The sequence below is a fragment of the Somniosus microcephalus genome, chromosome 31 (assembly GCF_052327205.1).
Source record: "Somniosus microcephalus isolate GS21.2 chromosome 31, FLI_Smic_1.0, whole genome shotgun sequence".
NCBI classification, from domain to species: Eukaryota; Metazoa; Chordata; class Chondrichthyes; order Squaliformes; family Somniosidae; genus Somniosus; species Somniosus microcephalus.
This window is the reverse complement of record NC_141017.1, coordinates 14,172,673-14,196,755: the sequence shown is the minus strand read 5'-3', so window position 1 is coordinate 14,196,755 and position 24,083 is coordinate 14,172,673. Positions and strand designations below refer to the sequence as shown.

Sequence of the window (24,083 nt, the reverse complement as noted above, 5' to 3'; positions counted from 1 at the left end):
CAGCAGATTGATACCAGGCACTGGGCATGAGTACATTACCGGGCAGTGACTGGGAGAGCCAGACCAGGCAGTGGGCAGGAGTGCAACACTGGGCAGTGACCGGGAGAGTGATACCAGGCAGTGGGCAGGAGTGCAGCACCGGGCAGTGACCAGGAGAGTGATACCAGGCAATGGGCAGGAGTGCAACACTGGGCAGTGACCGGGAGAGTGATACCAGGCACTGGGCATGAGTACATTACCAGGCAGTGACTGGGAGAGCCAGACCAGGCAATGGGCAGGAGTGCATCACTGGGCAGTGACTGGGAGAGTGATACCAGGCAGTGGGCAGGAGTGCAGCATCTGGCTGCATCAGGATTACAGCAATTATCAAGCATAGAAACAGTTGGCAAGGGAGTAGCATTTTGTACATGACGTTACTGCACTTAAAAACCCCGAGGGACGGGAGGGATGGTAAAAATCTCTAAAGGAACATTGCCTGGGTGATTGTCCGACTGTTGCTATTATTGGTAATGTGAGACAATTTTGCATATTCATGAGCAGCGTCACTATGCTGACAGGTGGCTGGACAGATTGCCTCGCCCTCTGAGAACCGGAGAAACTCCAGCTGAGAATGACTAGTACTCGCCAGAAGGAGAGCAACACTTGGTGACTGCCATTTCCTTCCCCCTCTCTGGGATCGGACTTTGCCTCCTGGCTGCAATGGGGTTGAATTTCTCCACCATGCTGGACTACCGAATGCGCAATTACCTGAGAGGTAAGGAGCGTTTTAGTCACTTAAATACTGGCGAGCATCACATGCTGCTTCCAATAACCGCAGCATTGAGGGGCAGGGATAATGCACTATAGTTAACCAACCGCTGTGTTTCCTGTATGTAAATCTTGGCTATTGCTCGCTGACACCTGTGAGAAGCTAATATCCTCCACATGGGCATTCCTGCACTGACAGGACTACCTGCATCCAGTGGAAATCGCAGAGAATATCGGGTATGCTGAGGAAATCTGTCAGCTTCCGTGGAGACCGAAGGCTGGCACTTTGTCACTGGGACACCTGCAGTAATAACCTGCCTTTTTTCACTTGCTGTGCATTGACAGCATTATCTGGTTGTTTTAAATCCCATTTCTTGGCAAACTTCCTTGAGTCTATTTTGAGGGCGGTGAGATCCTGTTTTTGTGTTTTACCACAGCACATCTCCTGCATCAGTGCAGCCTGTTCCACAACACACAGGTATTGGATATCTCTGCGACACTGAGATACAAAAAAGACTTGCATTTCTATCGCGCCTTTCACGAAATCCCAACGCGCTTTACAGACAGCGAAGTACTTTTTGAAGTGTAGTTACTGTTGTAGTTCTCAAAATTCTCATCCTTGTTTTCAAATCCCTCCATGGCCTCGCCCCGCCCTATCTCTGTAATCTCCTTCAGCCCCACAACCCCCCGAGATATCTGCGCTCCTCTAATTCTGCCCTCTTGAACATCCTCGATTTCAATCGCTCCAGCATTGGTGGCCGTGCCTTCAGCTGCCGAGGCTCTCCCCTGAACCCCTCCGCCTCTCTACCTCTCTTTCCTCCTTTAAGACGCTCCTTAAAACCTACCTCTTTGACCAAGCTTTTGGTCACCTGCCCTAATTTATTCTCCTTTTGTCTTCTAGCCGTCTTTTGTCTCTTTACTAGTCCTATCACCATCTCGTCTCATTTTGAATACCTTTTAATGTCTCTTCACTTCTCTTTTGTTCTTTCATCCCCATTTCCCAGCCCCCAAACTGGTCTTTTAATCGGTTTCATTTCCTGTGTTTTTCAGTCCTGACGAAGGGTTTCGACCCGAAACGTTGACTCTATTTCTCTCTCCGCGGATGTTGCCTGGCCTGCGGAGTTTTTCCATCATTTTCTGTTGTTATTTCTAATTTATTCTTTTGTGGCTGGGTGTCAAATTTTATGAATTAAAATACTCCTGTGCAGCACCTTGGGACGTTTTACTACATTAAAGGCGCTATATAAATACACGTTGTTGTTGTTGTAATGTAGGAAACGCAGCAGCCAATTTGCACACATCAAGCTTCCGCAAACAGCAATGTGATAATGACCAGATAACCTGCAATAACAACAGAAAATGCTGGAAAAACTCCACAGGCCAGGCAACATCCGCGGAGAGAGAAATAGAGTCAACGTTTCAGGTCGAAACCCTTCGTCAGGACTGAAGAAGCACAGGAAATGAAACAGATTAAAAGGCCAGTTGGGGGCGGGGAGAGAACAAAAGAGAAGTGAAGAGACATTAAGAGGTATTCAAAACCAGACGAGATGGTGATAGGACTAGTGGAGACAAAAGACGGCTCTAGATTAGGTGTAAAACGCGCTGGCAGAATGGGAGACAGCTGCCATGTGGGAGAGAAAAAAAGGGGGGGGGAAAGGCCAAAACAAAGGTGTGGATAAAAAATATAAGTAAAAATGTAATGGGGGCCGAGGTTATGATCTGAAATTGTTGAACTCGATATTGAGTCCAGAAGGCTGTAAAGTGCCTAATCGGAAGATGAGGTGCTGTTCCTCGAGCTTACACTGAGCTTCATTGGAACAATGCAAGAGCCCGAGGACGGTGAGGTCTGAGTGGGAATGGGGCGGTGAATTAAAATGACAGGCGACCGGAAGCTCGGGGTCACCCTTACGGACTGAACAGAGGTCACCCAATCTGCGTTTGGTCTCCCCAATGTAGAGGAGACCACATCGTGAGCAGCGAATGCAGTATACTAGATTGCGAGAAGTACAAGTAAATCGCTGTTTCACCTGGAAGGGGTGTTTGGAGCCCTGGACAGTGGGAAGAGGGGAGGTATAAGGGCAGGTGTTGCATCTCCTGCGCTTGCACGGGAAGGTGCCAGGCGAAGGGAAGGGGTGCTGGGGGTGATAGAGGAGTGGACTAGGGTGTCTCGGAGGGAGCGGTCCCTACGGAATGCTGAAAGGGGAGGGGAGGGGAAGATGCGTTTGGTGGTGGGATCACGTTGGAGGTGGCAGAAATGGCGGAGGATGATCCGTTGAATGTGAAGGCTGGTGGGGTGAAAGGTGAGGACAAGGGGAACCCTATCGTGGTTCCGGGAGGGAGGGGCAGGGGTGAGGGCAGAAGTGCGGGAGATAGAACGGACACGGTCGAGGGCCGTGTCAACCACAGTAGAGGGGAATCCTCGGTTGAGGAAAAAGGAAGACATGTCGGAAGCACTGGTGTGGAAGGTGGCATCGTCAGAACAGATGCGGCGGAGACGGAGAAACTGGGAGAATGGAATAGAGTCCTTACAGGATGCGGGGTGGGAGGAAGTGTAGTCCAGGTAGCTGTGGGAGTCAGTGGGCTTGTAGTGAATGTTGGTCGATAACCTATCCCCAGAGATGGAGACGGAGAAGTCGAGGAAGGGAAGAGTCAGAGATGGACCATGTGAAGGTGAGGGAAGGGTGGAAATTGGAGGCAAAGTGAATGAAATTGTCAAGTTCGGGGCGAGAGCAGGAAACGGCACCGATACAGTCATCAATGTATCGGAAAAAGAGGTGAGGGAGGGGACCCGAGTAGGACTGGAACAAAGATTGTTCCACATAGCCCACGAAAAGGCAGGCATAGCTAGGGCCCATGCGGGTACCCATGGCAACACCTTTGATTTGGAGGAAATGAGTGGAGTTAAAGGAGAAGTTGTTCAATGTGAGAACAAGTTCAGCCAGGCGGAGGAGGGTCGTGGTGGATGGGGACTGGTTGGGCCTCTGTTCAAGGAAGAAGCGGAGCGCCCTCAGGCCATCCTGGTGGGGGATGGAGGAGTAGAGGGATTTTAAGTCCATGCTGAAAAGGAGGCGTTTGGGGCCAGGAAACTGGAAACTGTTAAAATGGCGGAGGGCGTCAGATGCGTCGCGGATGTAGGTGGGAAGAGACTGGACAAGGGGAGAAAAGATAGAGTCGAAATAGGAAGAGATAAGTTCCGTAAAGCAAGAACAGGCTGAAACGATGGGTCTACCAGAGCAGTCCTGTTTGTGGATCTTGGGAAGGATAGATAAGAAGTTTTAGTGATGTTGATTGAGGGATAAATATTGGCCAGGACACCGGGGATAATTCCTCTGCTCTTCTTCGGAGAAGTGCCATGGGATCTTGTACATCCACCTGAGAGAACAGACGGGGCCTCAGTTTAACGTCTCATCCGAAAGACAGCACCTCTGACAGTGCAGCACTCCCTCAGTACAGCGCTGGGGTGTCACCGTAGATTTTTCTGCTCAAGTATTATGAGTGGGACTTGAACCAACAAATTTCTGAATCAGAGTTGAGAGTGCTACCCACTGAGCCACGGTAAACACAATTGGATATCTTTGTGACAGTGAGATACAGGGAGTGGATATCTCTGACAGTGAGATACAGGGACTGGATATCTCTGTGACAGTGAGATACAGGGAGTGGATACCTCTGTGACAGTGAGATACAGGTAGTGCATATCTCTGTGAGAGTGAGATACAGGGAGTGGATATCTCTGTGACAGTGAGATACAGGGAGTGGATATCTCTGTGAGAGTGAGATACAGGGAGTGGATATCTCTGTGACTGAGATACAGGGAGTGGATATCTCTGTGACAGTGAGATACAGGTAGTGGATATCTCTGTGACAGTGAGATACAGGGAGTGGATATCTCTGTGACAGTGAGATACGGGGTGTGGATATCTCTGACAGTGAGATACAGATAGTGGATATCTCTGTGACAGTGAGATACAGGTAGTGGATATCTCTGTGACAGTGAGATACAGGGAGTGGATATCTCTGTGACAGTGAGATACAGGGTGTGGATATCTCTGTGACAGTGAGATACAGGGAGTGGATATCTCTGTGACAGTGAGATACGGGTTGTGGATATCTCTGTGACAGTGAGATACAGGGAGTGGATATCTCTGTGACAGTGAGATATGGGGTGTGGATATCTCTGTGACAGTGAGATACAGGGAGTGGATATCTCTGTGACAGCGAGATACGGGGAGTGGATATCTCTGTGACAGTGAGATACAGGGCGTGGACATCTCTGTGACTGTGAGATACAGGTAGTGGATATCTCTGTGACAGTGAGATATAGGGAGTGGATATCTCTGTGACAGTGAGATACGGGTAGTGGATATCTCTGTGACAGTGAGATACAGGGAGTGGATATCTCTGACAGTGAGATACAGGGAGTGGATATCTCTATGACAGTGAGATACAGGGAGTGGATATCTCTGTGACAGTGAGATACAGGGAGTGGATATCTCTGTGACTGTGAGATACAGGTAGTGGATATCTCTGTCACAGTGAGATACAGGGAGTGGATATCTCTTTGACAGTGAGATACAGGGAGTGGATATCTCTGTGACAGTGAGATACAGGGAGTGGATATCTCTGTGACAGTGAGATACAGGGAGTGGATATATCTCAAACAGTGAGTTACGGGGTGTGGATATCTCTGTGACAGCGAGATACAGGGAGTGGATATCTCTGTGACAGTGAGATACGGGGTGTGGATATCTCTGACAGTGAGATACAGGTAGTGGATATCTCTGTGACAGTGAGATACAGGTAGTGGATATCTCTGTGACAGTGAGATACAGGGAGTGGATATCTCTGTGACAGTGAGATACAGGGTGTGGATATCTCTGTGACAGTGAGATACAGGGAGTGGATATCTCTGTGAAAGTGAGATACAGGTAGTGAATATCTCTGTGACAGTGAGATACGGGTAGTGGATATCTCTGTGAAAGTGAGATACAGGGAGTGGATATCTCTGTGAAAGTGAGATACAGGAAGTGGATATCTCTGTTAAAGTGAGATACAGGGAGTGGATATCTCTGTGAAAGTGAGATACAGGGAGTGGATATCTCTGTGAAAGTGAGATACAGGGAGTGGATATCTCTGTGACAGTGAGATACAGGGAGTGGATATCTCTGTGACAGTGAGATACAGGGAGTGGATATCTCTGTGACAGTGAGATACAGGTAGTAGATATCTCTGTGACAGTGAGATACAGGTAGTGGATATCTCTGTGACAGTGAGATACAGGGAGTGGATATCTCTGTGACAGTGAGATACAGGTAGTGGATATCTCTGTGACAGTGAGATACAGGGAGTGGATATCTCTGTGACAGTGAGATACAGGGAGTGGATATCTCTGTGACAGTGAGATACAGGGAGTGGATATCTCTGTGACAGTGAGATACAGGTAGTAGATATCTCTGTGACAGTGAGATACAGGTAGTGGATATCTCTGTGACAGTGAGATACAGGGAGTGGACATCTCTGTGACAGTGAGATACAGGGAGTGGATATCTCTGTGACAGTGAGATACAGGGAGTGGATATCTCTGTGACAGTGAGATACAGGGAGTGGATATCACTGACAGTGAGATACAGGGAGTGGATATCTCTGACAGTGAGATACAGGGAGTGGATATCTCTGCGACAGTGAGATACAGGGAGTGGATATCTCTGACAGTGAGATACAGGGAGTGGATATCTCTGTGACAGTGAGATACAGGTAGTGGATATCTCTGTGACAGTGAGATACAGGGAGTGGATATCTCTGTGACAGTGAGATACAGGGAGTGGATATCTCTGTGACAGTGAGATACAGGGAGTGGATATCTCTGTGACTGTGAGATACAGGTAGTGGATATCTCTGTGACAGTGAGATACAGGTAGTGGATATCTCAGTGACAGTGAGATACAGGGAGTGGACATCTCTGTGACAGTGAGATACAGGTAGTGGATATCTCTGTGACAGTGAGATACAGGGAGTGGATATCTCTGTGACAGTGAGATACAGGGAGTGGATATCTCTGTGACAGTGAGATACAGGAGTGGATATCTCTGTGACAGTGAGATACAGGGAGTGGATATCTCTGTGGCAGTGAGATACAAGTATGATTGGAACTTCTTTCTCTTTCTGTTATCTTTCTTTCACTGGCGATGGCACATGGATACATGGAGCTCCGCTTCACTCCATTTCATTGCAGTACGAGTTGCCAGCTAAAATCATGGCCAGCACTTGCAGCATGAAACAAAGCCGACGTGGTGTAAAACTGCAATCTAAAAAAAACACACATTTCTATCGCACTTTTCAACACCTCAGGTCGTTCCAGAGTGCTTTACAGCCAATTAACTACTTTTGTAGTGTATTCACTGCTGTAATGAAGGAAATTCTCTCTCCTCCACGCAGTCTCTTTCCGTTCCTTCAGGTTGACAGGAAACAGGATGGAGGTGGAGCTATCCAATCATTCATAGCCCAGGTGAAAGAGGTTCATCAAAACATAGGTTTCCAAATTGGGGCCACCAGACCCTGAGTGTGCGTGGGGGCATTCCGGGGGAGGGGGTCTGAGGTCATCAAATTTCTCTCCATCAAGAACCAGAACCAGAGTCTATCCAGAAACCATGAGTGGCAGAAACCTGGTGTACACAGCTCAGTCTCAACCAGGTGTCAGGTCAGTCAGTGCTCCGCAAGCAATGTCACTACCCTGGTCAAGCACCAGTTTGGGCTGGACATTTCCCTGATTGGTCACCAGTCTGGGATGGACATTACCCTGATTGGTCACCAGTCTGGGATGGACATTACGCTGTTGGGTCACCGTTCTGGGATGGACATAACCCTGTTCGGTCACCGGTCTGGGATGGACATTACCCTATAATTGGGATTACGGAGACATGGCTCCAGGGTGACCAAGACTGGGAATTTAACATCCAGGGGTATTCAATATTCAGGAAGGACAGGAAAAAAGGAATAGGAGGTGGGGTAGCATTGCTGATTAAAGAGGAGATTAACACAATAGTAAGGAAGGATATTAGCTCTGATGATGTGGAATCTGTATGGGCAGAGCTGAGAAATACCAAGGGGCAGAAAACATTAGTGGGAGTTGTATACAGACCCCCAAACAGTAATGCTGAGGTTGGGGATAGCATTAAATGGGAAATTAGAGATGTGTGCAATAAGGGCACTGCAGTTATCATGGGTGCCTTTAATCTACATATAGATTGGGCTAACCAAATAAGTAACAATACTGTGGAGGAGGAATTCCTAGAGTGTATACGGGATGGTTTTGTGGACAAATATGTCGAGGAACCAACTAGAGATCAGGCCATCTTAGACTGGGTATTATGTAATGAGAAAGGATTAATTAGCAATCTTGTTGTGCGAGGCCCCTTGGGGAGGAGCGATCATAATATGATAGAATTCTTCGTTAAAATGGAGAGTGAAGCAGTTGATTTAGAGACTAGGGTCCTGAATTTAAATAAAGGAAACTACGAAGGTATGAGGCACGAGTTGGCTAGGATGGATTGGGGAATGTTACTTAAAGGGTTGATGATGGATAGGCAATGGCAAACATTTAAAGATTGCATGGATGAACTACAGAATTTGTTCATCCCTGTTTGGCATAAAAATAAAACAAAAAAGGTGACTCAACCATGGCTAACAAGGGAAATTAGGGATAACATAAGATCCAAGGAGAGGACATATAAATTGGCCAGAAATAGCAGCAAACCTGAGGATTGGGAGCAGTTTAGGATTCAGCAAAGGAGGACAAAGGGATTAATTAAGAGGGGGAAAATAGAGAGTAAGCTTTCAGGGAACATAAAGACTGACTGTAAAAGCTTCTATAGATATGTGAAGAGAAAAAGATTGATGAAGTCAAGCGTAGGTCCCTTGCAGTCAGAATCAGGGGAATTTATAATGGGGAACAAAGAAATGGCAGACCAATTAAATACAGACTTTGGTTCTGTCTTCACAAAGGAGGACACAAATAATCTCCCAGAGATGTCGGGGAACATAGGGTCTAATGAGAGGGAGGAACTGAATGAAATCAGTATTTGTAGGGAAATGGTGTTAGGAAATTGACGGGATTGAAGGCTGATAAATCCCCAGGGCCTGATAATCTACATCCTAGGGTACTTAAGGAAGTGGCCCTAGAAGTAGTAGATGCATTGCTGGTCATCTTCCAAAATTCTATAGACTCTGGAACAGTTCCCATGGATTGGAGGATAGCTAATGTTACCCCACTATTTAAAAAGGGTGGTAGAGAAAAAACGGGGAATTATACACCAGTGAGCCTGACATCGATAGTGGGGAAAATGTTAGACTCCATTATAAAAGATGTAATAGCAGAGCACTTGGAAAACAGTGACAGGATCAGACAAAGTCAACATGGATTTACAAAAGTTAAATCATGCTTGACTAATCTACTGGAATTTTTTGAGGATGTAACTGGTAGAATAGATAAGGGAGAACCAGTGGATGTGGTGTATTTGGACTTTCAGAAGGCTTTCGATAAGGTCCCGCATAAGAGATTAGCGTGTAAAGTTAAAGCACATGGGATTGGGGGTAAGGTACTGTCTTGGATAGAGAACTGGTTGGCAGACAGGAAGCAAAGAGTTGGAATAAAGGGGTCTTTTACCGAGTGGCAGGCAGTGACGAGTGGGGTACCGCAGGGATCGGTGCTAGGACCCCAGCTATTCACAATATATATAAATGATCTAGACAAGGGAACTAGATGTAATGAGCTCGATTTTAACGCAGCCGACAGGCGGGCTTTTAGGCATGTGGGGGATTAAAATCGCAAAACCTGGGGGTTGGGACCCCCCCACCTGGTTCCCGCCTCCACGCCATTTTAACCTAGGTGTGTCTGATGGACCCGAATCAGTCCCGCCTGCAACAGGCGGGACTGGTCTTTAGGGCCCTTAAACAGCACTCATTGGCCTTTATAATCCCATTTTAATAGGCCCTTGCCTGTTTAACCCTTTTCCCACGTAAAACACGCCTGGCGGGGATCACGCCTGTGAAACCTGGCGTGAACACTATTGGCTTGCTGACTATCAGCTGCAGGTCCAACATTAAAGAGGATATTTGATCAGTCATCATTTGCAGGTGGCAGGACTTTGTTGTCTCAGGTCTGGGGCAACTTTTACCAGGCCTAACCACACCTGTGGAAGGTTGGAGCCTCACACACTTCTTCAGTGTGACCTCCTGGGAAACCCCTCTCGCCACCCTCACTCAGCGTTTCCTCAACTGAGGCATCTACCAGAAGCATGGGAGGCCTTTTTTTCCTTCCCCTCTTGGCATTAGAGGACCTCCAGCCCCATTTGCGAAATGACACACACCACAACTGCAGAAGTTGCCATCAGAATTTTTATGAAAAACAAACAACTGATGGCATTTTTACAGAATACACAACATTTCACCCAAGTGACTACCCTTGTGACTATTTGTGCTTTATTTTCCTCTTACGCATGCTCCTACGTAGTGCTTCCCCTGTGGCTTCAGCAGATGTGAAGGCCCCTTGCTCACTTTCCTGCTGCTCCTGTCTCGACACCTTTGGCGGGCGTACTCTGGGGTGGCGAGCCTGTGAGGGCTCACCAGCAGTCTGCTGCTCCTGCAGCTGTGCAGGGGTTGAGACCTCTATCTCCGTTGGGTGTGGACTCCGGCGGGGCTCTGACCGAGGGCTCTGCAGTGGCATGGAAGTGTGAGCGCTTGGAGAGGAGCCCCCACTTCCTTGAAGTCTGCCACCAACCTCCCTCTCATGGGTCAGCTCCCCCTCAGTGCCTGCAAGTGGCTTGAGAGCAGCTTGCTGCACATCAGGGGGCCCATGGGGACCCGTATCTACAATGGCAGTCCTACTCAGAAGGACTTCAATGAAGGTCTGGTTTCTCTGTTCAATAGATGCCCATTGCTCCTCAAGAGATGTCATTCTATTCTGAACACTCACCATGTTTTCCATACCCTGGCGATTAACCTCCTCCGTGGCCGTAGCCCTCCTCTCCTCTACCATAGCCATCCTCTCCTCTACGGTAGCCAGCCTTACCACGGAGGTAGCAATGCTTTCCACAGAGGTAGCCATCCTTTCCGTGTTGATGTGTTCATGCACCAATGACTCCACAAAGACTCTGGTCATGTTCGCTATGGACTCCTCCATTCGCTCCACATTCGCAGTGACCCTGGAGACAAAACCTGCCAGAGACTCCTGCATCTGTGCATGGGGTTCCATCGCCTCTGATCTTACGGATGGACCCAGAGGCAGAGGGTCGACATGCAGCTGAGCCGAGCTGGCAGAGTCCTGCGCCCTCCGACGAGGACTCTCCACTGCTGTCCCTGTCTCCACAATCTGCTGATGCTCACTTGTGAGCTGTGATACACCAGGTGACAACTCTACTCTATGTCCCGAAGGTCCCACCGAGGTGTGAGTGTCTGCGCTGGTGCTGGGTGCGCTTATTTCTGCTGACGCTGCGCCCTCAGAGGTTGCAGATTCCTCTGAGGAGTCTGGCTGCTCAGGCTCTTCCTCCTGCACACTGGGGACGGGGGCTCTCGATGGTCCTGTGGGAGAGTCAAGGAAAAAGTTAGAGATGTGATCCCAAGGTTACATGCACATTGCATTTTGCAGATGATCATAAGTCCATATGATGTAGCTTCAGAATCATTATCAGCGACTCATGCAATGCCAATGAGAGAGATGGAAAACTATTCTGTCACCAGCTTGCGGGGATGCTCCTGTCTGTCCTTCCCCAATGTCCACATCTCGGTCAGCCCCAGCAATCTCCAGGACGCCTTCCTCCCAGGGGGTGAGCTGGGCTACTGCGGGCCGCCCTCCTCATGTCCTGGCTCGCTCTCTCCTGTTGTGAGCTCTCTTTTCCTGTAATGAGGGAGACAAGTGGAGATTGAGTGAGAATGAAGGAGTGAGTGCAGAGATCGCATAGCATAGATACTTAGAAGGAGACAAAGATGGAGGGCCCTCCCTGTGTGTAGTCAGTTGTGTTCAAAGCATCAGAGTGAGAGGGAGTGTGAGGGCTGCATGGTGGAATAGTTCTGTGAATGTGAGCATAGAGAGAGTGGGAATGGGTAAGGGTGCATGGATGTGAGTGTCTAGTGGGATGTGCAGGAAGAGATTGCTAAAGCTGAGTGCTGGCGAGGAAAGGCAATGGGGATCAGATTGAGGGTGATGGAAACATCATACAGTACTTACTTTTCCAGTGCGAAGAAGGTCATGGAATCTTTTCCTGCACTGCAACCACGTTCTCCGTGTGAGCCCCAAGCAGTTGACTTCACCTGCCACCTGTAGCCACACAGCCTTGGTCTGACTGGGAGGCCTCTTCCTCCCTGAAGAAGGGAACAGAACCTCCCTGTGGGCCCTAGCACCATTCAGTAATGCCTGGAGTGAAGCCTCATCAAATTTGAGGGCAGATCTGGCCCTCCCGCTGGCCGTTGGTCCTGCAGGTTCTTGTACAGATGCTCCTGTACCATCTTAATGGTGAAGTTTGGGAGTCTGCAGAGGAAGCAAGGCTTGCTGTGGACCTTAAAAGCAGCAGCAATGATGACGTCATATTCTGCGACTTTCTGACTGGAAATACTTAATTGCCAAGGCTTCCCACACGTTGGAAATCAATTGGCCAATTGAGTTAAAATTGCATCAATCTCACAGACCCATTTAGAATCGTGTGGGAATCACTAAATTCGGGGAACCTGCCAATTCCCCGCACCTGAGATAAAATCAACCCCAATATCTCCAAGTTTGCAGATGACACAAAGCTGGGTGGGCGTGTGTGCTGTGAGGAGGATGCAGAGAAACTCCAGTACGATTTGGACAGGTTGGGTGATTGGGCAGATGCATGGCAAATGCAGTATAATGTGGATAAATGCGAGGTTATCCACTTCGGTGGCAAAAACAGGAAGACAGATTATTATCTGAACGGCAATAGATTGGGAAAAGGGGAAGTGCAACGAGACCTGGGTGTCCTTGTGCACCAGTCGCTGAAGGTAAGCATGCAGGTGCAGCAGGCGGTTAAGAAGGCAAATGGTATGTTGGCCTTCATAGCGAGAGGATTTGAGTACAGGAACAAGGATGTCTTGCTACAGTTGTACAGGGCCTTGGTGAGACCACACCTTGAGTATTGTGTGCAGTTTTGGTCGCATTATCTGAGGAGGGATGTTCTTGCCATGGAGAGAGTGCAGCGAAGATTCACCAGACTGATTCCTGGGATGGCAGGAATGATGTATGAGGAGAGATTGGGTCGATTAAGCTTATATTCACTAGAGTTTAGAAGAATGAGAGGGGATCTCATTGAAACTTATAAAATTCTAACAGGACTAGACAGACTAGATGCAGGAAGGATGTTCCCGATGGTGGGGGAGTCCAGAACCAGGGGTCACGGTCTAAGGATAAGGAGTAAGCCATTTAGGACTGAGATGAGGAGGAATTTCTTCACCCAGAGAATGGTGAACCTGTGGAATTCTCTGCCACACGGGGCAGTTGAGGCCAATTCATTAAATATATTCAAGAAGGAGTTGGATATATTTCTTGAGGCTAAAGGGATCAAGGGATATGGGGAGAAAGCAGGGACAGGGTACTGAATTTGGATGAGCAGCCATGATCTCATTAATTGGCGGAGCAGGCTCGAGGGGCTGAGTGGCCGACTCCTGCTCCTATCTTCTATGTTTCTATGTCACCGGTCTGGGATGGACATTACCCTGATTGGACACTGGTCTGGGATGGACATTACCCTGTTGGTTCGCCGGTCTGGGATGGACATTACCCTGTTGGGTCACCGGTCTGGGATGGACATTACCCTGATTGGGCACCGGTCTGGGATGGACATTACCCTGATTGGGTCGCCGGTCTGGGATGGACATTACCCTGTTGGGTCACCGGTCTGGGATGGACATTACCCTGATTGGGTCACCGGTCTGGGATGGACATTACCCTGATTGGGTCACCGGTCTGGGATGGACATTACCCTGATTGGGTCGCCGGTCTGGGATGGACATTACCCTGTTGGTTCGCCGGTCTGGGATGGACATTACCCTGTTGGGTCACCGGTCTGGGATGGACATTACCCTGATTGGGTTGCCGGTCTGGGATGGACATTACCCTGATTGGGTTGCCGGTCTGGGATGGACATTACCCTGTTGGGTCACCGGTCTGGGATGGACATTACCCTGATTGGGTCACTGGTCTGGGATGGAGATTACCCTGATTGGTCACCGGTCTGGGATGGACATTACCCTGATTGGTCACCGGTCTGGGATGGACAAAGTATGCTTGCTGAGTTGCTGTTATGCATCCTTTATGTAGTGCATACTGCAGCCACAGTGCACTGGCATGGTGGGGTGGATATTGAGTTCAGTGGCAGGGGTGCTGATCAACTGAACTGCTGTATGCTGGATAGCATCAACCTTGGTGAGTGTTGTTGCGGCTGCACCCACTCAGGTGCCTGGTGAGATATCCCCCACACTCCTGACTTGAGCCTTGGCGATATTGGCGTGGCTTTGAAGGAATCAGCAGGTGAGCCACTCATTGTGGAATAGCCGGCCTCTGCCCTTCTCTTGTAGCCATGGTGTTGACGTGGATGGCGAAGTTGAACTTCCCGAATCATACAGCACAGCGGGAGGCCATTCAGCCAATCGAGCTTGTGCCGGCTCTTTTAAAGATTATCCCCTGCTCTTTCCCATAGCCTAGGGTTGCTAGCAAAGGAAACCCCACCAAGATGTTGATGGTTGAAGGACGCAGAATTAGTGGTGCTGCTGAAGGTGAGGGGGGAGGTGGTTGGGATTTTCCTGGTTAAGATAGTCATTGGCTGACACTAGTGCAGTGTGAAAGTTATCAGCCACTTAGCCCAAGCGAGGGTGTTATCCAGGTCCTGCTGCAGGCTGGCACGGGCTGCTTCCTTATCGGAGAAGTTGTGAATAGTGTGGAACTGTGGGCGAACATCCCCACTCCTGATGTTATGGCAGAGGGAAGGTCATTGCTGAAGTAACTGAAGATGTTTAGGTCGAGGATGCAGCCCTGAGGAACTCCTGCAGCGACGTCCTGGGGCTGCAATGACTGGCCTCCGACAACCACGACCATCTTCCTGTGTCTGAGGTGTAACCCCAGCCACTGGAGAGGATTCCCCTTAACCCCCATTGATCTGTTTTGTTAGGGCTCCTTGATGTCAAACTTGGTCGAATGCTGCTTTGATGTTGAGGGCTTTTCCTGAATGCCTGTTTGTATCTTTTTCTCTCTCTCTCTCTCTGTCTTCCCGTGTGTCTTTCTCTTATCTCTGTCTGTCTCTTTCTCTGGTTGTGTATATTTCTCTCAGTCTCTCTACACGTCTGTGCATGTGGCTTTCTCTGTATATCTGTGTCACTCAAATCAAATTCAAATTCAAATTCAAATGCTTTATTGGCATGAAAGTTTACAGAGAACCATATTGCCAAAGCTTACATAGCAAAAAGGTACATTTTCAAACATTCTGTAGGTGTCAATCGATTTGACATTTGTTGGGTACATACAATATTACTTTTAAACAATATTAATTTTAAACAGTCTTTGTACTTCATTTGGTACGTTCAATATTAATTTTAAACAGTCTTAATTTTAAACAGTCCTCAGGTTGTGACATGTTGTTACATATTTGGCCCCAAGGTATGGTCTGTCTCCTTCTCCCAGGACTAATCTCAATTTTGACAGGTCATCCAATTCCTTGAAATCTGGGGTTGTTTGGCTTAGCTTGTTGAATAATATGTTTCTTGATGTGTTGAATTTTTCGCATTTTAGGAGGAAATGCATTTCTGTTTCAACCTCGCCGGCCAGACATTGATCGCATATTCTATTCTCTCTAGGCTGCCAGGATTTCTTGTATCTGCCTTTTTCAATTTCCAGTTGGTGGTCGCTTAGTCTGTACCTGGTGAGGGTCTGTCTCTGTTTTGTGTCTCTGATGGTCGTGAGGTAGTCTGCCAGTTTATATTCTCTTTTTAGGGCCCGGTAACATTCTAATCTGCTTTGGCTTTCGGTTATTTTGTTCCAATGTTCCAGGTAGGTTTCTTTGCATTGTTTAATGATTTGGTTCACTCGGATTGGTGTTTGGACGGCTGTGTTGGTCTGGGGCTGGTCAGGGTCCGGCTGAGTACTTAGTTTCAGTAGCATCTGTCTCTACATCTGTATGTGTGCGTCTCTCTGTCTCTGTAACTCTCTTACTCCTTTTGTTGTTGAGACTATATTAGATACATGTAAGTAAACAACCATTGTTCTATCACCGAGGGCAGCTTAGTGACAGGAAACAATTAGCAGTTCCAATGTAACTGTGACCTATTTTAACCCAAGTGAATTCATGTGGATTCTGTAATCTGGGCATGGTACAAGCGTGATGCAGAGTTTAATAATACTGGTTCACATCGCGTGATATGACTCACCATCAACAATTTGCCTGCTTGGTAACCACATAATTCATATTAGAAAAATGGCTCCCGCATGCTTCCTTTCTACACCAGCCCCTACAATGTACCTTCACCTTAACCATGGGAGTTGGGGCTGATTGTTGAACTGGGTGAGCCTGCGGCAAGTTGCTGACTTTGGCTTGGTGTTTGTGATTTGGTTGCTAGGCTTGTGATATGGTTGTTGGGTTTGGCAACTGCATCGCATTAATAAGTCCATTTGAAACATATTTCTTCCATTAAAGCCTGTGAAGTAAATTTCCAAACGTCTTTTTAATTTCCTGCCCCTCCCTATCTCTGTAACCTCCTCCAGCCCTACAACCCTCTGAGATATCTGCGCTCCTCTAATTCTGGCCTCTTGAGCATCCCTGATTTCAACCGCTCCACCATTGGTGGCTGAGCCTTCAGCTGCCGAGGCCCCGAGCTCTGGAATTCCCTCCCTAAACCTCTCCGTCTCTCCACCTCTCTCGCCTCCTGTCAGCTGTGGCTCAGTGGGCAGCACACTCGCCTCTGAGTCAGGAGGTTGTGGGTTCATAGTCCCACTCCAGGGACTTGAGCACATAAAGCTAGGCTGACACTCCCAGTGCAGTGCTGAGGGAGTGCCGCACTGTCGGAGGTGCCGTCTTTCGGATGAGACGTTAAACCGAGGCCCCGTCTGCTCTCTCAGGTGGATGTAAAAGATCCCATGGCCACTATTTCGTAGAAGAGCAGGGGAGTTATCCCCGGTGTCCTGGGCCAATATTTATCCCTCAACCAACATAACAAAAACAGATTATCTGATCATTAGCACATTGCTGTTTGTGGGAGCTTGCTGTGCGCAAATTGACTGCCGTGTTTCCCACATTACAACAGTGACTCCACTTCAAAAGTACTTCATTGGCTGTAAAGTGCTTTGAGACGTCCGGTGGTTGTTAAAGGCGCTATGTAAATGCAAGTCTTTCTTTTCTTTAAGACGCTCCTTAAAACCTACCTCTTTGACCAAGCTTTTAGTCATCTGTCCTAATATCTCCTCATGTGGCTCGGTGTCAAATTTTGTTCGATTACTCTCCTGTGAAGCGCCTTGGGAAGTTTTACTACGTTGAAGGCACTATATAAATACAAGTTGTTGTTGTTGTGAAATACAAATATCCTTTAGCTCCGTCACGTCTGCACCAATTAATGATAAAGTTTAGAGTCCAAATTCGAGGACCTAGCTAAACATTGTAACCTCTTTGCCGGTATTGGAGGAGGACAATTATTCATAAAGATAAATGCTGTGTATTGAATCCGTGTGGAGACTCTGCCCTTGACACGGGAGACTGATCAGCGCTGAGAAATTTCATTAAACGAGTCAGACAAGTTCACGAGTTTATACAGCAAACCTTCTGCCCACTGCGCCAGGAGCAGCAACTGCAGTTTGTTCCAAAACAAAGCACTCGTCCTTCACGCTCTCCTGTGCGACCTTTATATTTAAGCAGAGCAGTAGAGATGTGGCTGCCCTGTTACTGCGCTGATATAACATTTTAAAAGAGTATTCGCCAAACGCAAGCCCGAGGAAACTCCCCCGAACCCAATCATTTACATCTCACTTTGCTAATCATTGGTTGGAGAGCTTTACGGAGGGGACTGTCTGATGGGTTTACTGGGGGGCTGTCTGGTGGGTTTACTGGGGGACAGTCTGGTGGGTTTACTGGGGGACAGCCTGATGGGTTTACTGGGGGACTGTGGTGGGTTTACTGGGGACTGTCTGGTGGGTTTACTGGGGGACAGTCTGGTGGGTTTACTGGGAACAGTCTGGTGGGTTTACTGGGGGACTGTGGTGGGTTTACTGGGGACTGTCTGGTGGGTTTACTCGGGGACAGTCTGATGGGTTTACTGGGAACAGTCTGGTGGGTTTACTGGGGGACTGTCTGGTGGGTTTACTCGGGGACTGTCTGGTGGGTTTACTGGGGGACTGTAGTGGGTTTACTGGGGACTGTGGTGGGTTTACTGGGGGACTGTCTGGTGGGTTTACTGGGGGACTGTCTGGTGGGTTTACTGGGAACAGTCTGGTGGGTTTTACTGGGAACAGTCTGGTGGGTTTACTGGGAACAGTCTGGTAGGTTTACTGGGAACAGTCTGGTAGGTTTATTGGGGGACTGTAGTGGGTTTACTGGGGGACAGTCTGGTGGGTTTACTGGGAACAGTCTGGTGGGTTTACTGGGGGACAGTCTGGTGGGTTTACTGGGGACAGTCTGATGGGTTTTACTGGGAACAGTCTGGTGGGTTTACTGGGAACATTCTGGTGGGTTTACTGGGGACAGTCTGGTGGATTTATTGGGGGACTGTCTGGTGGGTTTACTGGGGACAGTCTGGTGGATTTATTGGGGGACTGTCTGGTGGGTTTACTGGAGGACAGTCTGGTGGATTTATTGGGGGACTATCTGGTGGGTTTACTGGGGGACTGTCTGGTGGGTTTACTTGGAACAGTCTGGTGGGTTTTACTGGGAACAGTCTGGTGGGTTTACTGGGAACAGTCTGGTAGGTTTACTGGGAACAGTCTGGTGGGTTTATTGGGGGACTGTAGTGGGTTTACTGGGGGACAGTCTGGTGGGTTTACTGGGAACAGTCTGGTGTGTTCACTGGGGGACAGTCTGGTGGGTTTACTGGGGACAGTCTGATGGGTTTTACTGGGAACAGTCTGGTGGGTTTACTGGGAACATTCTGGTGGGTTTACTGGGGACAGTCTGGTGGATTTATTGGGGGACTGTCTGGTGGGTTTACTGGGGACAGTCTGGTGGATTTATTGGGGGACTGTCTGGTGGGTTTACTGGAGGACAGTCTGGTGGATTTATTGGGGGACTATCTGGTGGGTTTACTGGGGGACTGTCTGGTGGGTTTACTTGGAACAGTCTGGTGGGTTTTACTGGGAACAGTCTGGTGGGTTTACTGGGAACAGTCTGGTGGGTTTATTGGGGGACTGTAGTGGGTTTACTGGGGGACAGTCTGGTGGGTTTACTGGGAACAGTCTGGTGTGTTTACTGGGGGACAGTCTAGTGGGTTTACTGGGGACAGTCTGATGGGTTTTACTGGGAACAGTCTGGTGGGTTTACTGGGAACATTCTGGTGGGTTTACTGGGGACAGTCTGGTGGATTTATTGGGGGACTGTCTGGTGGGTTTACTGGGGACAGTCTGGTGGATTTATTGGGGGACTGTCTGGTGGGTTTACTGGAGGACAGTCTGGTGGATTTATTGGGGGACTATCTGGTGGGTTTACTGGGGGAACTGATGCACAGAATCATAGAATTTCCAGCATGGAAGGAGGCCATTTTCCCACTGTATAGTGCTGGGACTTGTTCTTCAACTACATATCCAATTATCTATGTAAATGATATCACAGTCTCTGCTTCAATAGCCCTATTGTGGTACAGAATTACTTGCTTTAACAACCATCTGTGTGAATTTCATCGAGTTTTCCCCATTATTTTTCCAGTGTCTCTCCCCCTTCCGCTCCTTGTTACTGAGTGGAAACAATCTGTTACAAAATGTTTCAGCCCAGTCTCAGTGTGAAGCACTCCCTCGCCTCTGAGTCAGAAGCTTGTGGGTTCAAGTCCCACTCCAGAGGCTTGAGTACAAAGAGCTAGACTCCCAGTGCAGTACTGAGGGAGTGCCGCATTGTCGGAGGTGCCGTCTTTCGGATGAGACGTTAAACCGAGACCACGTCTGCCCTCTCAGCTGGATGTAAAAGATCCCACGGCACTATTCCGAAGAAGAGCAGGGGAGTTATCCCCGGTATCCCGGCCAATATTTATCCCTCAATCAACATCACTAAAATAGATGATCTGGTCATTATCATATTGCTGTTTGTGGGAGCTTGCTGTGCGCAAATTGGCTGCCATGTTTCCTACATTCCAATGGTGATGACACTTCAAAGTACTTCATTGGCTGTGAAGTGCTTTGGGGCGTCCTGAGGTCGTGAAAGGCGCTATAGAAATGCAAGTTCTTTCTTTATAAGATAAGTCTCAGAAGGTTCTGTGAAGAGAGGGTAAGAAAAAGCAGAAGGTGAGTAAATATCACCAATGTTTCTTGCTGACTGAAAGCTGCCATCCGGTATCAATTTCTGCCGTGTCACTCTGTTCTGTCCACTGCTTCCTCAGGTAGGGCTGATGAGCTGCTGGATAACATGCGACCTCACTGTCGGGGACAATACGCAGTGGCTTTTCTGAACAATGTCTGGAATGAGGTGGAGCCTCGGGCCAGTCACGCCCCCCAGTTACTGCAAAACAAGGTAGGAATCCTGATTCCGCTCGGCGAACCTCGGGACAGTTGGACAAGTAGAGCATGATGTTGGGTCGAAACATAGAAACATAGAAGATAGGAGCAGGAGTAGGCCATTCGGCCCCTCGAGCCTGCTCCGCCATTCAATGCGATCATGGCTGATCCTCTATCTCAATACCATATTCCCGCTCTCTCCCCATACCCCTTAGAAACATAGAAACATAGAAGATAGGAGCAGGAGTAGGCCATTCGGCCCCTCGAGCCTGCTCCGCCATTCAATGCGATCATGGCTGATCCTCCAAATTCAGTACCCTGTCCCTGCTTTCTCTCCATATCCCTTGATCCCTTTAGCCTTAAGAAATATATCCAACTCCTTCTTGAATATATTTAATGAATTGGCCTCTGCTGCCTTCTGTGGTAGAGAATTCCACAGGTTCACCACTCTCTGGGTGAAGAAATTCCTCCTCATCTCTGTCCTAAATGGCTTACCCCTTATCCTTAGACTGTGACCCCTGGTTCTGGACTCCCCCGACCATCGGGAACATTCTTCCTACATCTAGTCTGTCCAGCCCTGTCAGAATTTTATAAATTTCAATAAGATCCCCTCTCATTCTTCTAAACTCCAGCGAGTACAAGCCCAATCGTCCCAATCTCTCCTCATACGTCATTCCTGCATTCCCAGGTTTCAGCCTGGTGAATCTTCGCTGAACTCCTTCCATGGCAAGAATATCCTTCCTCAGATAAGGCGACCAAAACTGCACACAATACTCAAGATGTGGTCTCACCAAGGCCCTGTACAACTGCAGCAAGACACCCTTGTTCCTGTACTCAAACCCTCTCGCTACGAAGGCCAACATACCATTTGCCTTCTTAACCGCCTGCTGCACCTGCATGCTTACCTTCAGCGACTGGTGCTCAAGGACACCCAGGTCTCATTGCACTTCCCCTTCTCCCAATCTATTGCCATTCAGATAATAATCTGCCTTCCTGTTTTTGCCACCAAAGTGGATAACCTCACATTTATCCACGTTATATTGCATCTGCCATGCTTTTGCCCAATCACCCAACCTGTCCAAATCATCCTGGAGTTTCTCGGCATCCTCCTCACAGCACACACGCCCACCCAGCTTTGTGTCATCTGCAAATTTGGAGATATTACATCTAGTTCCCTTGTCTAGATCATTAATATATATTGTGAATAGCTGGGGTCCAAGGACCGATCCCTGCGGTACCCCACTAGTCACTTGATGCCTTTTGTGTCTAAAAATCTATCTATCTCCTTCTTAAATATATTCAGTGACTTGGCCTCCACAGCCTTCTGTGCTAGAGAATTCCACAGGTTCACCACCCACTGAGTGAAGAAATTTCTCCTCATCTCAGTCCTAAATGTCCTACCCCGCATCCTGAGACTGTGACCCCTCTTTCTAGACCCCCCAGCCAGGGGAAACATCCTCCCTGCATGTGTGCTTCGGGCTTCTGTGAGTGCCAGCTTGGCTCAGTTGATCGCCCTACTGCCCGAGGCAGAAGGTCATGGGTTCAAGCTCTACTCCACGGCGCAAGCACAGAGGAGTGATTCCACAGAGAGTGCATCTCAGAAAATGGAAATAGGCTACATGCAAATTATCTCCCAAAATAAACTCTCCACAGGAAATGTTAGATTCTAGATCACCTCAATAGCCTAGACTGATACCTGGAGAAGCCAAGCCTGCCAATGGGTTGGTGCCTCTCCAATAAGGGTGAAAACCATCTGTTGTAAACGTGTTGCTGGAGTAGGCTTTTTCGCTCGACCCAATGCTGGTGGAATGCGGAATTGTTGAAGATGCCACCTTTCAGATGCGACGTTAAACTGAAGTCCTGCCTGCCGGTTTGGGTGGACATTCGAGATCTCGTTCTCAAAAACGTAATTCTCGGAATGTGGGCGTTGCTGGCAAGGCCGGCATTTATTGGCCATCTCGAGTTGCCCATTAAAGGTGGTGGTGGGTCTTCTTTTTGAACCGCTGGTAACGGTTGGATACAACTGAGTGGCTCGCTAGGTCACTTCAGAGGACCATGGAGAGTCAACAACGTTGGTGTGGGACTAGAGTCACAAATAGACCAGACCGGGTAAGGACGGTGGCTTTCCTTCCCTAAAGGACGTGAATGAAGCAGTTGGGTTTTTACAACAATCTGATAGCTTCACGGTCACTTTCAGTGATACCAGCTTTTTAAAACTACATCGGATATACAGCACAGAAACAGGCCAACCAGGCCATGCCGGCGTTTATGCTCCACTCGAGCCTCCTCCCGCCTCTCCTCATCTATCAGCGTAACCCTCTATTCCCTTCTCCCTCATATGCTTGTCTAGCCTCCCCTTAAATGCATCTATACTATTTGCCTCAACCACTCCCTGTGGTAGCGAGTTCCACATTCTCACCACTCTCTGGGTAAAGACTTTTCTTCTGAATTCCCTATTGGATTTCTTGGTGACTATCTTATATTGGTGGCCTCTAGTTTTGCTCTTCCCCACAAGTGGAATCATTCTCTTTATCTGCTATCAAAACTTCATCATTTTAAAGGTTTATTCGGTCACCCCTCAACTTTCTCTTTTCAAGAGAAAGGAGACCCAGCCTGTTCATCCTTTCCTGATCGGTATACCCTCGCATTTCTGGTATCATCCTTGTAAATCTTCTCTGCACCCTCTCCAGTGCCTCTATATCCTTTTTATAATATGGCGACCAGAACTGTACGCAGTACTCCAAGTATGAATTCAAATTCTCAACCTGCCACAGTGAGATGTGAACTCACGTTCTCTGAATCATTAGTCCAGTAACATAACCACTATTCAGAAAGGGCAGTGTCCTAGCTAACATTCCTCCCTCAACCAGCGCCACCAAAAACAGCGTAACTGATCATTGATCTCATTTGCAGGTCTTGGGACCTTGCTGGGTGCAAATTGGCTGCTGTGTTGGTTTACATAACAACGGTCATTGCACTTAAAGTAATTTATAGGCTGTGAGAGGCTCTGGGATGTCCTGAGGATGTAATAAGGTGCTATGTAAACACAAGGGGGGAAAATTTGGTTGGTTTGCACCTCCCGTTAGTGCCCTTAGAGGGCGCTAATGAGCGCAAAGCAACTAGCGCCCGGGCGCGGCGATGTTTGCACCACTCACGAAATTAACTAGACATTTTGCGGCGGCGCTAAACACTACCGCCATGATCTCCTGCGCCGGCAGATCGTGACGTCGGTCGAGTGTGCAACGCCCCGGTAGCGCCCCGGACCGGATATTGAGTGGCGCCCCCTGCCTTACCGCCTGCCGCTAGCAACGACAGGTTGAGGGGAGCGTTTTGCAGTCAGGAAGGGACTGGGGGAGAGCTATTTAAAGGTGACCGCTTCCTGCCTTTTTTTGTTGGTGACATTTTTGCACCACGCATTCTGGGAGAGAGAGAGAGAGACTTCTGGGGAGATTCAACGCTGTGTGAAGGAGTTTTGAGTACTGAGCAGCACTTTGCAGGTTTATTTTGATTTGCCCTTCCTTGTATTGATTTAGAAGAGACTATGGGGGCTGCACTCTGAGCTCTTTCCCTGGGCCTCTCCATTGTTCTTTCCAGCAGATTTGATGTACAGGTCTCTCCAGGCCGAGACTCAAGGCTGCAATGAGCAGGGTGTGGATGG

At 48.4% G+C, this 24,083-nt stretch overlaps 1 pseudogene across 1 annotated transcript in view; it reads left to right on the top strand.

The window, feature by feature from the left end:
- Window positions 1-207: 207 nt before the first annotated feature.
- LOC147097595 (protein Niban 1-like) overlaps window positions 208-24,083 on the top strand; it is a 149,219-nt pseudogene continuing 125,343 nt past the window's right edge. Inside the window, exons 1-2 of the transcript XR_015074314.1 lie at window positions 208-754; window positions 20,311-20,441. The product of XR_015074314.1 is annotated as a protein Niban 1-like (transcript). The remainder of the gene's footprint in view (window positions 755-20,310; window positions 20,442-24,083) is intronic.